The sequence below is a fragment of the Miscanthus floridulus genome, chromosome 12 (genome assembly GCF_019320115.1).
Source record: "Miscanthus floridulus cultivar M001 chromosome 12, ASM1932011v1, whole genome shotgun sequence".
Taxonomy (NCBI): Eukaryota; Viridiplantae; Streptophyta; class Magnoliopsida; order Poales; family Poaceae; genus Miscanthus; species Miscanthus floridulus.
Genome location: NC_089591.1, coordinates 14,316,366 through 14,333,592, shown reverse-complemented (window position 1 = coordinate 14,333,592; position 17,227 = coordinate 14,316,366). Strand labels below are relative to the sequence as shown.

Below are 17,227 nucleotides of genomic sequence, written 5' to 3'. Positions count from 1 at the left end.
TATGGTTGCAGTCCTCACTCCCTCATGATGAGCATTATGGTTGCAGCCCTCACTCCCTCTCCTTGGGACGTGTGGGTAGAAGTGAAGTTATGCATTGCATTGCATCATTTTCATTTGCATTGCATTGCATCATTTGCAGTTGCATTTTGAAATATATTTATATTTCTATGGAGCAATTGTTGTATCTTTATCTATTGCGTTGATTTATCTATTATTATGCCTTTTAAATTTGACGTTTAATCAAACAGTGATTTCAATAGCTTGGTTAAAGCAGTTTGTTTGCTGAGGTTTTCCATAAACCTCATACGCTTGTTTCCCCATCTCAGGTACTTGAGCTTTGAGGATGCTTGGTGGGATGAGAGTAGCATGCACACATGTTGTACACTTCAAACAATCACATATTTTTGTCACATTCTATTTGGTTGTAGAGTCATTTACTATGTTGTAATAAACATTTGTGGTTTTTGGTTATTCTTGAAGATGCATTTTCTTATGTTATCATAGGAGGCTTAATTTAATGCTTAATCTAGATGATGTAATTTTGCTTCCACGTACTCTGTTATTGTAGTGTAGTGTGGTAATTCTTCAGAGGATTGTCGTGTTTTCCTTTGGTTGGACAAATGTTCGACAGAGGGCATTACCGTTTTCTTAACCTCCAACTTACAATGGAATCCAATTTTCAAATTTAAATTATGAAACCCTCTAACCGTAGAAAATGGAGCAAATTTTGGTCCTCTAAGTGGTTTGAAAAGTGGTTTTGATCTCTAGAAATTCATAATTAAATTATTTTAACATACAAATATAAAATTAATTCCAGTTTCCTTCTTAAAATATCATATATTTGTTGGTGATATATTTAAAGCTATTTGGATCATACTTGTTTTAAGTAAATAATGTGTTCTACTACGAGCAATAAAGTAATAAGAATAGAAATAAACAGTTTAAAAAAAAAAGAACAGAAATAGACCATTTCTAAATATCTTATATAGATCATAAACAAGTACAGAACATTTTTAGGAAAAAATTGGTACAAGTTTTATAGTTTTCCTAGTTCCATATAGTGATACCGGTACACAACGAATCGTTCACAAAACGGTAACAACGGCAATGTAGATTTGGCCTTGCAAACATGTAACGACCACCCACGATCAGTCGACCACGATTGGCATGCTTCTTCAATCAAGCCGGTGGCGCCGGCGCAGTCCTGTACTCGGGCGCAGCGGACGTTTCAGCCTCCTCGTCTTCGTTCTCACCGGAGAGTTCCTCCAGCGACTTCCCCTTTGACTCCGGCACGAGGAACGTGAAAAAGAACCCGGCGACGTTACAGCCGGCGAGGACAAACAGCGAGTTGCGGACTCCGATGCCCGGGCGGTACCCTGCGTCCGTCTTGTTCGGGTCCGTGCTCTGAGCGGCGTACAGGAAGCCGAAGGAACCGATGATGGCCCCGGCCTTCCCGGCCGCCGCCGAGATGCCGTGGCACGTGGACCGCAGCCGCGCGGGGAAGATCTCCGCCGGCACGATGAAGGTGGTGGAGTTGGGCCCGAAGTTGGCGAAGAAGAAGGTGAAGGCGTACATGACGACGAAGCCGATGTGGTGCCCCGGCGTGGTCCAGTGGTGATACGGGATGGCCAGGCCGAGCATGAACACCGTCATGAAGAAGAAGCCGCCGAGCTGGATGATGAAGCGGCCGATGATGTCGATGAAGAAGACGGTGAACCAGTAGCCCGGGATGGTACCGCACAGCGCGACGAGCGTCTGTGCCCGGGAGATCTTGAACATCTCCTCCAGCGCGTTCATGGTGTCCGCCTTGGGCAGCCAGCAGTTCACGGCGGTGTAGATGTCCTTCTGGAACAGGTTCTGCGAGTAGAAGGCGATGTCCAGGAGGAACCAGCACACCGTCGTGCCCAACAGGTGGAGGCCGTGCCGCCTCGCGAACTGCCGGGAGAAGAGCCCGAACTGCTCACGCCGCGCCAGCTCCTCCGCGTGCTCCGGCTCCTCCACGATCTCCACGTTGAGCACCTGCGTCGTGTCGGACGCCGCCTGCTTGGCGTTCTTGGCGACCAGCGCGGTGTACCGCGCCGTCTCGGGCATCTTCATGCGCCAGTAGTAGGTGAGCAGCGCCGGGGTGGCGCCGAACATGAGGACGATGCGCCACGCGTAGTCGGCCTGCGGCACCGTGGAGCCGGCGGGGTCGTCCTTGTACGCCGGCGCGTCGAAGCTGGCCTTGAACGCCGACGAGACGATGATAGCGACGATGCCACCGGTGAGGTTGCCGAAGCCCTGCATGGCGAAGACGGCGGCGATGAACGCGCCGCGCGTGCGCTTGTTGGCGTACTCGGACATGATGGTGGCCGACAGCGGGTAGTCGCCGCCGATGCCGAAGCCGAGCCAGAAGCGGAAGAAGCAGAGCGCGGCCATGACGCCCTTAGGCGTGGACCCGAACGAGAGGCCGGAGGCGAGGCAGCAGACGACCATGAGCATCAGCGTCATGCCGTACACCTTCTTGCGGCCCATCTTGTCGCCGAGCCAGCCGAAGAAGAGCTGCCCGGCGAGCGTGCCGCAGAACCCGACGCCGTTCACTGCGGCGGAGACGTTGGGCGGGAGGGAGCCGGGGGTCCTCGAGCTGGGGTTGAAGTAGTAGATGCGGCCGAGGAGCTTGGTGACGAGGGAGATGGAGAAGAGGTCGTAGGCGTCGGTGAAGAAGCCCATGCCCGCGATCACGATCGCCGTGAAGTGGTACCATTGTGTCTTGGCGGCGTCGAGCGCATTAAGCACCTTGAGCTCTTTGGCCATGGTGGTGAAGCTCGCAGCGGTATCCTTAACTTCTGCGCACTAAGAAATGGGGGTGTGTGAATATCACAGAGAATTGTGCTGGACTCGCAACTAGCAAATATGATCAAAGATAATGAAAGAAAAAACAAAAAGATTTTTACAAAATAATTTACTTCAACTCTTCAATAGCGTGTTAAACTGCCGGATTACTACGCGACAGTGGATGGAATGGAAGAGAGGAGAATCACGTGTACTCTTTCCAATAAAAAAAATATACAAACAGTGGTCATTAGTGAAAGACTCGAAGCACCACGTGTACTCCAGATGCTACTAAACTTGTGCATGCTACAGAATATTCTTTCTTGTGTCAACTTCTGGCGTTTGGATCATGAGTTTTCTCTTGTATTGTAATGATGAAGAAGATGAGACAGACGTGTACGAGAATCAGGTAGCTTGTTCCTGTAATTGTCTCTCTTTGTAACGGGGCCCTCGTGAAAAACCCAAGCAAAAGTGCATCTGGAAACAAAAGATTCGCACCTAAGTGCACAACATGCGGGGAGCAGGTCCAAACTTGACATAATCAGATGTTGACCGACGCAATCTGGAGCGCTATTGCCTTTACTTGATGAACTTCTCGAACGGCCGAGAGAGGAGAATGATAAACAGCCTGTGTGGCTCCCCAAAAATTTTAGCCGTTGGCTATCAGAAAAAAGGTGCAGTTTCCTTCCAAGGTGTCAACTTCATCATCTGTTTTTTTAGCAAAAACTTCATCGTCTGATGACAAGGAATACTTACCCTAGTGTTGGGCCTATTTGGCCCACTTTTGAGTTCCGGATGCTTTTTCATCTGAAGTAAAAGTTGTTGGTTCTTCTTTGCTTCAAAGCACAGCTACAGTGCTTTGGCATGGCTCGCTTTGTTTTCTTGTGGCTTTTTGCAAGAAGCTCTACCAAACAGTTATCTAAAAAATAGTTCCTTGCAAGGAACACGAAGAGACCGAAGTCGTTTTTTTTATTAAGGAGTGGGAGCTGAAAAAGTGGTTTATCCGTGTTATTCTCACAATCTAAAAAATTATGTGCATTATCTAGGTGTGTCGCATTCTCAAAACGGGGACAAAGGACAATGCATTTCTTTGGATCCGACTGAGTGGTCATATGCTCTTAGGATTGAATCTCAAGCCCTATGTTGGAGACTGTTTTAAGTACGAGCCTGTTTGGTACATCCTAGCTTCAGTAGTGAAGTTGTTTTTTTAGCTTCAGCTCCATAATGCAGCTTTATCAGTAAAGCTAAAGTTGTTTTTAAAAAATATTTGGTAAAACAGCTTCTCAGGAAAGATAGTAGAGAGAAAGCTGAGAGAAGCTAATATTTTTAGCTTCACCTCGTTTTTTCTTTTTGTCTACGAGAGGAGCTAAAAAAACATCTTCTAGGGAGAAGCTATTTTCAAAGGGCATGCTTGATAGGAGAAGCTGAAAAATAGCTTTATGAAAGCTAGAATTGGATTCCTACCAAACAGACCCTTTGCGTGGACTGATTGCTCCTCTCCGAGGAGGAACGTTCTTTCCATTACCAAGGAAAAAGAGACACTTGTTTTTTTTCTTGAGGGAGAGGGGAACCTTAAACCTCCCTTTAGAGCCAGACTAAATTCGCAACTTACTTCTTTTAAGAAAATGAAACACCTTTTCTTGAAACATTTATGATCTCATCCCATATCCAACCAATCCTTATATAGACACTCAAATGTGCTTTGTCTAGATCGTCTGAACCCATTCCCTGCTATACATGTGGATTGGAGGGGGGACGAACTAATTATTGCTTCAATTCCTCCCAATATTACGGATTGGAGCGGATTATCATGATTCTAGACAAGAACTAAAGGGATTGGTACCCTAATCGATATCACATAAACAAAAAAAAGAATAACCATATAGTGAGTTCAATGTTCTTCATGAAAATGGAGAGCCAATCTTTCAGATTCTCAGTTCAGAAAACCATATTATTCTGAAACCAAGACTGAGATAAAAAAACAAACACCATGGAAAAAATAAGCCCCCTATATACTGAGTTACTGAATATATGATGGTGTGGCACATACCAATTCTCCTCAGCGAAGAGATCTTGTGATATTGTGATATGCTTGGCCTTGTTTGTTTAACTACACTACATAGCCCCAGAGGGCAACACCTGGGTACTATATATAGAGCTAGCAAGTGAAACTTAGCAAAGCAGACTAACTTGCTAGTTTTCTGAAAGCAACAACATTTGTCTTTTCGTAGGAAATAATCATCAACTATGAGAATTCCCTAAGTCTACAAGGGAAATCCCTGCGTTTAGTCAGTCGCCAATGTATGGTCAAAGTTGATGTCATTGATCCCGTGCATTCACTCTTCATTTAAATCAGTCTGCAATAGAACTCAAATCTTGACGCACTTTTCTTCTTCTATTCTGTTATCTAAAAACAAACTTTTCTTCTGTTGTGGAAATATGATAAGAGTTTAATTATCTATGTTCTGTACACTCCTGTCTGCTTAATGAAAAACAGGCCAAGCCCGATCGTGAAAGAAAAAACAGTACTAGTCAGTTAAGTGATTCGGGAATGACGGACAATTATATCTTCATAAGCTTCTGATTGCACGTCTGTACTTGTTTCAATCGGAATATTACCAATTTGTCAAGCACGTGTCTTAATATGTTTGTCTTCACACAGCTGCATGCAGAGTTCTAATCGATTGAACTAATCCATGTCGCCGAGAGAACATACCACTTTTTTGTTCCAAACTTGAGTGAGCTGCATGCTGACCTACCGAAAATAAGAAAATCTGTATAGCAAACATGACATATTCCCTCCATTCAAAATTTTAAGTTGTTCAAACTTTTTTAATATATAACTTTTACTATGCATAACACGTGTAGCAAGAACTATGCACCACTTAGAATTAGAAATGGAGGGAGTATACCGTCACTGCAACAGAAAGAAAATGCATCACCTTGTAATAAAGACAGCAAAGAAGAGCCGTGATGGGTCCCATTATAGCAAAGAAAATAACTAATGTCTCCTGACAATGGCATAGCAAACAAAATAACTAATAATGTCTCTTGACAATGCCCCCAACTTAGGGTGTGTTTGGTAGAGATCCAGGTTCTTATAGAAACGTTTCGAATTCATATTTGCTCCGAAAATGTTTCGGATGATGAATTAGAATCATTTTATGAAACCGTTTGAATGTTAGCCTTGATTCTTATTTCCAAAAACCTTTTTTTAATAAAAAATCATATAAATGAAATATGATTAAAAATTCTAAACTTTTTATGGGTAAAGAACAACTTTAATATAATCCATTTTGACCTGTTGCACTAAGAAACTATTATAACTGAAAAAAAAGTAACTATCAGTACACATTAGCGAAACCAGAATCCCTAAGAAACTTCGGGCCTTCTCAGCTCCAACGAACAAAACATGAATCGTTCCATACCATTTCACGCCTAAAACTTAATGTTTCTCTGTTGTTTCGTTTGGTACCATTGCAGATGTTTCTTGGTAGAATCAGAACCAAGAAACTGATTCAGTCTTCCAAACGGCCTCTAACTACTTTCAACATAAAATTGTTGATGTCGTTACATGTTTTGTTGTTATGTTCTTGCACTAGCCACTAGCCATACTTTGTAGTAATATTCTCGATCCAAAATTATACTCGTTTTGGTTTTCCTAGATACATAGAGATAGATAGAAAATTAAAATAACATATAATTTGAAACCTAGAGAGTATCTAGGTTACCTTGGATGAGAGAAGATATCCTTGGTTTCAAATGTCAATATTCGAGCCTTGGACGCATTCTTGAGGTGGAAGCTCTCATGATCTATTTTTATTTGGCAAAGAGGCCTTGTTTGCTTGGGCTCCCGGGCATATTCCCCTCGGAAGCTGGCATCAGTGACTTTGAAGTCCAAGTCTTCCCGCCTCATTTTCTTGCTGAGGTTTATGAATAGATGAAATTGATGACTGTGGTCGTGTGGCGTGGCCGGACGGGTACTTGCCCACACGTTATATCGCTGCTTACATCAGATCTACAACTCGTTTGTTTATTTTGTTTGATGCAGCAATTTATTTGGCCCTAATGTTACTTGGAGTCAAATTAAAATTAATATCCCAGATAAGATATATTTTATTACAGTGTACATATACACCCTACTACTTTTTAGCATTACGCTTTCTAATAAAATTGGGCTAAAGACTTCAATCCAAAATATACACCCTACTCTACATCCCACAATGAATGCAATTCTAGCTTTGTTCAAAGTCAAATTATCTTAAATATGACTACATTTATTTTTAAAATATACTAATATTTATGATATATCAATAGATATATCCTGGAATATATTTTCAGAGAATGTCTATCTAGAGTCATAAATATTGGTGATATTTTCTATAAACTTAGTAAACCCAAAAATACTTTGACTTAGACCAAGCTTGGAATTGTATACTTTTTAGGAAATAGGTAGTGTTGGGCAAACCCAAATGTATGGCCCCTACCTCTGCGTTTTAGCTAACATTTAATCAATATTTACCTATTAACAGCACTACTACAATAAACTTAACGGAGGCGGGCATTTTATATTTTCAGAGACGGGCAAAGGCAACCGCCTCCGTCCAAAGGTCACGGTTAATCCGTGAACTACGGAGGCGGTTGCCTTGCCCGCCTCGGTTAAACATTTGACCGAGGTGGGCACCTTACAAATGCCCGCCTTGGTTAATGGATTAAAAAACAAAGAAAAGCTCAAAGCCCACCAGGGAGCCTGTTTCCGCCACCGTCAACCACAGCACCAGCACCCTCCACCAGATCCACCGCTCGGGGAGTCGCCACTCGTAGATCCGCCACCCTCCACCGAATCCGCCGCTCGGGGAGTCGCAACTCCCAGATCTGTGCCGGGGAGGTCGATAAGCGCTGGAGGACCTCGACCTCGCCACTGCCGCCGCTGCTCGAAGGAGGAGCTCGCCGCACGAAGGAGGAGCTTGAAGGAGAGCCACTGCCGCCGGGCCCGCGCGCAAGGACACCGCCACAGCCGTGCCACGCACAAGGCCCCCTCTGCCGCCACCATCGATCCGGCGCACGAGGCCTCCGCCGCTGCCATGCCCGCGCGCGAGGCCTCCGTCACCGTCATGCTGGGAGAAGGAAGGAGAACGGATGCGCAACGCCATCGATCTGAGGGAGGGAGAGATGGTGCACCGCGCCGTCTAGGGAGGGAGGGAGAGTGGGGTAGAGTGCGTCGCGTGCCGTCTGAGGGAGGGAGGGAGAGGGCTGAGAGAGAGAGTGGATAAGGGATAATGAAACCCTAACTCCCGTATATATACGATGAGCGTTATATTGGGCCGAGATGGGCTATCTGCTAGGTTAGTATTTTCTGAGGCGGGCTTATAGTGTGTCTACCTCCGTTAGTTGATTTATGGAGATGGTTGCCTTAAAAAGCCCGCTTGGGTTAAGTTTGATTAACCAAGGCGGTTGGGTTAGGACAACCGCCTCGGTTAATCGATATTCACCGAGGCGGTTATGTTACAATGCCCGCCTCGGTTAAGCATTAACCGAGGCGGTCGTTGGCCCGGTTGTCCTGCCTCGAATAACAAAGGCGGGCAACCAGGGCGCCCGCCTCCGAGGCCATTTTGGAATTGCTGCACAAAAGATTTTGTATAGTTGTTGGCATTTCTGAACGCAATCATCAAGTATGGAGATAGAATCCATCCCCGACAACGGCTGTAGAAATGCTTGTTTGTATTTCTTAGCATAATTGTATGGGACCATGATGCCTAAGAGGGGGGATGAATTAGGCAACTTAAAATTCTACTTCTAACTAAGGGGGGGATAAATTAGGCAACTTAAAATTCTACTTCTAACTAAGGCCTCTTGTTACACCTAGTCAAAACATATGCAAAAGATAAACTATCTAAATGTGCAACTACGGTTTTTGCTAGGTGTGTTGCTATCTCTACCGTAAAGGAGTTATACAACCTAGGTTCCAAACCTATCAACTAGCCTATCACTAAGCTAGGAAAGTAAAGCACACACCAAGATTGCAATGTAAATGCGGAAGCTAAAGAGTAAGGTAGAGATATGCAAACTCCCATCGATGACTTCGGTATTTTTACCGAGCTACCGAGAAGCACGCAAGCTTCCCCCTAGTCCTTGTTGGAGCCCCTTGCAAGGAATCCCTCGCAAGGGCCAAGCTCCCGGTCGGGCAACTCCATGGATAGCTCTGGGCCTTCCCTACGCGCAAGCGGGTCTCCGATTAAGCCACTCGTGGCAAAGCCTCTCCCAGACCGCTCCCCGCCTTCTTCACTATCAAGCTTCCGGCCGAAACGCCATGGGCCTTGTTCCCTCCGGTACACGGTGGCGGCCACACCATAAACGCGGTTGGTGTGATCTCGCAAGACTACAAGCCCCTCCGATGTACAACAATGGTGCGCACAAGCACCGAGTGATAAGAGGTATGCAAACCTCACTAAACACTAGGCCTAAACCTAGAGCAAGAGCATAAGCAGTGGTCTAATCAACCTAAGCACTTCGCAAAGCACCTACGCTAATCACCTAATGAATCACTAAGCACTATGCAAGTAGAGATCACTAAAATGGTGTATCAACACCCTTGGTATGTTTTCTCAACTCTCCACACCTCAAATGACCGGTTGGATGGTCTATTTATAAGCCCTACCGAGAAAGTAGCCATTAGGGGTTAAACCTAGCTTTCTGCTACTGACCGGATGCTACTTTTGTCCTGACCGGACGTGTCCGGTCGTTCTGACCATCAGAGCGCGCACCTTGATCGGACACTAGGCTGAGTTCAGTCTCACTCGATCGGACGCGTCTGGTCGCGCTGGAGCCGCTTTGGAACCTCTCTAGACTCGATCGGACGTTGTACTTTGTGCGTCCGGTCGTCTAGTGCCGCAGCGTTCGGTCACGCTGAAAACATTGCCATGACGAATAATAGTGTCATCAGTGCGTCCGGTCACTGCTTCGCTTAGCGTCTGGTCATAGCTGCTAACGCCTGCTGTTGCTGAGCAACTGATCGGACGCGTCTAGTCCCTATAAGGGTCGCGTTCGGTCACCTCTGCCGAGCTTGTTTCTTTGTGATCTTGCGTCCGGCTTGGTCCCCATCTTCGTGCTTGGACTATGCTTGATATCTTGGGTCTTCTCTTGTGCTTCTAGGGTCTTGCTTATGGTGTTGATCATGGGATCATCATATCGCCTTCGTTCAAGTCACGTCTTGCACCCTATTGAACTACAATACAATTACTTGTAAATTCATTAGTTCAATTTGGTTGTGGTGGTCATCAAACACCAAAATCCAAAGTAAATGGGCCTAGGGTCCATTTTCCTTACAATCTCTCCTTTTTTGGTGATTGATGACAACACGATCAAAACAAGCAAATAATAAAAATTTTAGAATTTAAAAACTATTTACTTACTAGGATGCAATGCAAAGGGCAAGGTTATATGATGCTAAAAGGTACCACATGTAAACATCTTTGGAAACTTATCTTGCCCATGCAAATGTCTCCATGTGGCATTATGGATTTAAGTCTTCCCCTAACTCCATAATCCACTATCCTCCCTTTCTCGGACCATTAGCACTTGTAAATTATTATGATCGGGCTTGCTTTTGGTCCTCCAAATTCTCTCCCTTTGGAATCAAACACCGAAAAGGAAGATATTAGTAGCACAAGGGAGGGTGAAACTTTGTGATCCTTTGTATGTGGAGTGAAATAGGTCACAAAATTTGACTCTCACATTACATAGACTAAGCTCCCCCTAAAAATATGCATACATATGATGGAGAATGTAGTTTATGCATAATTGGCAAATTAATGGTCAATAGAGTTTAATCTATATAATGTATGGAGAAAGCATATAAATACCAAAGTGAAATCAACATGATGATATCGGTTTAGAAATACCACATGTGGAAACCAATTTGATTTATACCACTTGCAATAGGTGGTGGATATTTGAAGTATCATGCTTAACTCCGGGGACTCCATTTTCCTTGCAATGAGACTACTACACACATGATAAGCTTGAAAAGGTGTTAGTCTCAAAGCATCCAACTTGTAGAGTAACCTCCCCCTAAATTTGTGCACACAAGTATGGAATACTTGTAGGAGACATGCACATTGATTTTAGAATAAAAATACCACTTGAAAGATGAAATCACATGAATGTGGGAATTATTTTTGAAAGTGATATTCGGGAGAAATTATCTACAATTTGGACATTTGGCACATATTAGATGAACAATTATAAAACAAGCTATGTGTCGTGCTCCTAAACAATTTAAACCATGTAGGTTTGCTCCAAGGGTTAAGAATGAAACTAAGCAAGCCTACCATAAGATATACCTAGTGTATACAAGATAAAAGATTAAACATACAAATGCAAACCTAGGCATAAAAAAGAACTAGATGCTCATTAAAATTGTAAGAAATTAAATCTAGTTACCTAACATAGGAAGAGGAATTTGGGTCCATAGTATTCACCAACCCACTTGGCAATTGACATGATCCAATGTGATGCACCCCATGAAATGCACCCAAAACTATACCAAGTCTCCAAATTCCCCGAAGTCCATCGGACTTCTCATTTCCCTTTCGGGATCCAAACCTTCTTGGTGCTCTTCATGTTGGAAATGATCTCCTTTGGCACCCAAATGCGTTCAGCCCCATTGTTGGCTTGCTTGTTCACCTTGATGGCCACTACCTTATCATTTTTCTTCTTCTTCAAGAGATAAGGTGTGGAGGCCTTTTTGTCCACCTTGTTGGTGTAGGTGTTGGAGAGCTTGCTTGTTTCCCTTTTGTTTTTCTCTTTCTTCTTAGCCCCTCCCCCATTTTTCACCTTGCACTCATAGGACTTGTGACCTCCTTGTGGCACATGTAGAAAACCACGGTTTATCCTTCATCAAGCTTCTTCACTCCCTTGACGGTGTTATCTTGATGAAGTTGGCTTGCTCCGTCTTGCCTTTCACTTGAGTCAAGTCCTTGCTGAGGCGAGCCACTTCTTGCTTAAGTTGCTCATTCTCCATTGTGACCTCTTGTGTGCATGTTTCTACAACAACTTTCTCAACACAAACTTGGTTGCACAAGGGTGAGTCTAAACGTAAATCATTACAAGAAGTAGAGGCATCCTTTTTAGGCATGTCAAAAATTGAACCTTTCTTTTTAGGTGCCTCGGTGGGGGTTGTACCAATGGCTTCAAGATTAACAACTTTATTAGTTAGCTCATCATAATGTTTGCACATGGTTTCCATTTTAGCGAGCAAACTTTTATAATCATCTTGTGAGCTAGCTAACTTTTCCTTTAATTTTTCTTTTTCTTTACAAGTTGCTCATCATTGATTGTGCAATTATTTGTGTTTGCTCTAGTCTCAAGTTGCTCAATTTTAGTAGATAGCTCCATATTAGGATTGGCAAAAGTTTTATATTGTTCAGGCAAAGTAGTATAAGCTTGTTGTGAGCTATCTAGTTTTTCTTTAAATTTTTCAAGCTTCTTTTGTTGACTAGTGCAAACTTTAGCAAAGTTAAGATTTTGTTGCACAATTTCATCATAAGAAGGTAGCTCATCATCACTATTACTATCATTGTCACTATCACTAGGGATAGCCTTTTTGTTACCTCATGCCATAAGGCACACACGTGAGGTGCTTGATGATGAGTGCTTGTGCCCGCGCCTCTTGTGGTGGTCTTCTTCTTCACTTGAAGAATCATCCCATGACCTTATTCATGTGAGGGTTTTGTCCTTGCATGCCTTCTTCTTTGTCTTGGGTGTGGTCTTGTTTGGACAAACTTCCACAAAGTACCCCAACTCGCCGCATCCATAGCATCATTTCTTTCTTTGCTCATTTATTTTATTGGTGAAGATGAAATCTTGAATTTGGATGGGCACACCCTTGACATTGAGTTTTTGGATCATATTCTCCACCTTGTTGATAAGCTTGATAGATTCTTCATCAAGGTCGGAGGTGGAGGAGGAAGATTGATCATCATTACTTGATTCTTTGTCGTCATCATCCTCATCTTCTTCTTCTTCTTCTTCACTTGAGGAGCTTGAGCTTGAGCTTGTCTCAACTTGCTTGCCCTTCATGTTCTTTTTCTCACTACATGTGAGAGCTTTGCCTTTGCTTGATGAAGAGGCTTCTTCTTGACCCATCTTGCATGACATTTCAAATGCCACTATCTTGCCAATGACTATGGTCAGGGTCATGGTGCTCAAGTCCTCCTTGTTGTGAAGGATAGAGATGATGCTTGCATATTTCTTTTGTGGTAGCACAGAGATGATCTTCCTCACGATGTCTGTATCATCTAGCTTTGTTAATCCTATTGAATGGATCTCACTGATAATTAGATTCAAACAAGAATACATATCACGAACAAGCTCATCATCATTCATTTTAAAGGAATCACAATTTTGTTTAGCTAGACAATGTTTTTGTTCACGGACATTAGTTGTGCCATCATGGAGCTCTTGGAGTTTTAACCAAATTTCATGTGCCCTATTTAAAGTGAACACTTGGTTAAACACATCCATGCTAAAAGATTCAAACAAGCAATTTTTAGCTCTAGCATTGAAATGAATTTCTTTTTCTTCACACCCTGGCACACGTAGCAAAAGGAGTTATGCAACCTAGGTTCCAAACCTATCAACTAGCCTATCACTAAGCTAGGAAAGTAAAGCACACTCCAAGATTGTAATGTAAATGCGAAAACTAAAGAGTAAGGTAGAGATATACAAACTCCTGTCGATGACTCTGCTATTTTTATCGAGGTATCGAGAAGCGCGTAAGCTTACCCCTAGTCCTTATTGGAGCCTATCAGCATGAAATTTCATCCCGTGTTGAGGGCACACGAGCAAGCTGGAAGGGTCCGTTCGATGGAGCTAGAGATCCATCTAGCTTCAGCGCAGGGATGATCGATCCTGCGCACTCCTCCTGAGACGTGCTAGTTAATTTGACCCTGCAATTGACAAGAAGAGAAAGCTAATCAGTAATTTAAGGCAAAATATGCCGGTGTTGCCAGACATTCCTGAATATGTGGCTATGAGAGCCGATATGGAAGGAAATCGACTAGATAGTCGATTCCAGCATGCTCATAAGAATAAATCAATTAAAGCTTATGGAATTATGGAAGGTAAATCGGTTGTCACTCAGGATAGATCTTGTTATTTAGACAAACATTAGTCGATGGCAAAAGGATGTCAATAATAATTAATTTATGCTATGCCAATGACTGTAAGTAACCGAATCCTTTTTATATGAAAGAAACAGCTGATCATTGTTCAACCATTTAATAAAGATAAATCTAATAAACATATTAGATCTCATCTATCGCTATGACCAGTGGGGCATGAGGCAGAATCATGTAGGCCGTAGAAATAACAATAGACTCGACGAACCTAACTTGTTACTAATATCAATGGGGCATGAGACAGAATCATGCAGGCCGTAATACAATAATAAGATTATGGGGCTAACACATCTTTTACCTATCTTTACTTCAACGGTCTCGTGACATGAACTGTTCGTGAAAACACTCGATATCGGCTAAAACAGCCGATTCAGGCATAGCGCACAATTAAGGTCATGCCCTATCAGGAATAGATCCACCAAATAACGATCCCCACTTCATGTTGCTAATAGTGGGGTGTGAGGCAGAATCACACAGGCTATAATAACGGGCCATGGAACGGTTTTTGCTAGCCAATAGATCTACTCAAGATTAGACATGCCTTAACCGCACACTATGCGCGATCAAGATTGATATAAAACAGCCGATAAAACATAACCCATCGCTTAAAGTGTAGATTAGATCAAATTTAGATTAACAAATGATGGGTTAAAAAATGATATAAGGCCGATCTAGATCAATCCCAATCGGGTGAAGTGATAATGCTGTAATCAAATAAATAATGAAAGCGATAAGCAATATCGGTAACTTAATGAATCGATCCGAAGGAACGCCACCCTTAGATAGAGCCGATAACTTGACCTTAATCTAGTTCGAGCAGTGGAGGTCGATCGGATCGATGCAGCCTTACTTGAACTAGACAAGAATCGATAACTAGCATATACCAGAGTCGCAGTGGAGGTCGACCAGATCGATGCAGCCGTACAAACAGAAGTATAAGCTATGATGGTACTTATAAACAAGTAGTGGAGGTCGACCGGATCAATGTAGCCATACTTGCTGAAGAACTCACCGAGACCTACTCTGCTCCTACTCCAAAGGGGTGGCCGGAACCAAAAAAGTAAGTAACTTGTATTTGATTGATTGTCTTTTACAATAGCCGGGGTTTGATATTTATGCCTAGAACCTACGCATGATTCCTACCTAAGCACGACTCATCACAATTTTGACCCTAGAGAAAACATTTCGAATTTAAGATAACTTGGACTCTAATCTTTCCTTTTTTGTAGAGTTCAACATGCCTTGTCCTGGTGCCGATCGTAGCCTTTGTCGTTATCTGCTTGTGCTATCTAAAAAAAGCCAATTCTAGTGTTGCATTCGAATAAGTTGATACCGATCTACACGCAATTGACATGATCTTGGGAGTTTTCGAGTCCCTACGATTCTTCTTCTAAATTTTGGTGTAAATAGAGCCCCTCGCAAGGAATCCCTTGCAAGGGCCAAGCTCCCGGTCGGGTACCTCCATGGATAGCTCCGGGCCTTCCCCATGCGTAAGTAGGTCTCTGGTTAAGCCACTAGTGGCAAAGCCTCTCCTAGACCGCTCCCGTCGTCTTCACTATCAAGCTTTTGGCCAAAACGTCGCGGGCATTGTTCCCTCTGGTACACGGTGGCGGACACACCATAAACACAGTTGGTGTGATCTTGCAAGACTACAAGCCCCTTCGATGTATAACAATGGTGCGCGCAAGCACCAAGTGATAAGAGGTATGCAAGCCTCACTAAACACTAGGCCTAAACCTAGAGCAAGCGCATAAGCGGTGGTCTAATCAACCAAAGCACTTCGCAAAAGCACCTACGCTAATCACCTAATGAATCACTAAGCACTATGCAAGTGGAGATCACTAAAATAGTGTATCAACACCCTTGGTATGTTTCGTCAACTCTCCACACCTCAAATGACCGATTGGGGGTCTATTTATAAGCCCTACCGAGAAAGTAGCCGTTGGGGGCAAAACCTAGCTTTCTGCTACTGACCCAACGCTGCTTTCATCCTGACCGGACGCGTCTGGTCGTCCTGACCATTAGAGCTCGCACGTTGATCGGACTTTGGGCTGAGTCTGGTCTCACTTGATTGGACACGTCCTGATGTAGACTAGGCCCGATCTTTCGAAAGGTATGATAGCACCGATTGGTGGAGACTCGACGTTCATGATCTAGGCTTCGAACCAAGATTGATTCGGACCCCTACAACTGTTACACCACTGCTCCATTGGTTATCAACCACGCGAACGCGATTGACCTCGTCAAGAAGGCTTTCCTGCAAGCAAATCGAGAACACAAGCAAGAATGGGATGAACGCAATCTGAAATTGCAAATAAATATGAGGCTTATGATAACGAGAGGAGTTCAAGTCTTTATTCGAAAGGACTAATCGCCATAGGCGAACAAGATCAAGAACTAGGGTCCTGGTTCACAGCAAGCAGCCTTGGCGGCACAGTTGCAGCAAAACGATGTCTGTTTCACGAGGAAATCAAGATCTAAACAAAACCAAAACCCTAAGGAGAGCGACAGCTGCTATTTATAGAGTCTTGGGCATCACCCCCTGGATGCGCCCCCTAACGGACCCAAACACGATACACGGTCCAACGGACCAAAAGACGGTGTCGTAGCACCCTGGCAGATTCTGGACGCTGACTTGTTTCGACGATTCCCGTTGATTCCGATGGGTATTTGACGTGAGACCACTTGGATTGGCTTTCTTATCAAATTATCTTTCCAACCATATATAGATCATCAAAAACAAAGTCCGGATGCATCCTGGGTGACTAGTTTAAGGCAGACTGGTCCTGGAACCCGAGACAGACTCGAACTTGAGTTGCTTTAGGCCTCCACCTCGGGGACTCGAACCGAATTAGCCTCGGACCTCCTTCTTAACTTGGAAACCCTTTCTGGCCTCCTACCCTTCCATGCCATGCACCAAACATGGTCATATGCATGGGTGTCATGTCCTCATCACGTCCGGTCGTGTTGGCGCCGCTCTAGAATCTCTCTAGACTCGATCGGACGTTGTACTTTGTGCGTCCGGTCATCCAGTGCCGCTGCATCTGGTCATGCTGAAAACATTGCCGTGACAAAGAATAGTGTCATCGGTGCATCTAGTAACTGCTTCACTCAGCATCCGGTCATAGCTACTGACGCCTATTGTTGCTAAGCAACTGATCAGACACGTTCGGTCCCTATAAGGGCCGTGTTCGGTCACCTCTGTCGAGCTCGTTTCTTCGCAATCTTGCATCCGG

At 43.9% G+C, this 17,227-nt stretch overlaps 1 pseudogene; it reads right to left on the bottom strand.

Annotated features, from left to right (window-relative positions):
- Positions 1-1,025: 1,025 nt before the first annotated feature.
- On the bottom strand, positions 1,026-4,913 carry LOC136496546 (probable inorganic phosphate transporter 1-4; annotated as a pseudogene).
- Positions 4,914-17,227: the final 12,314 nt, after the last annotated feature.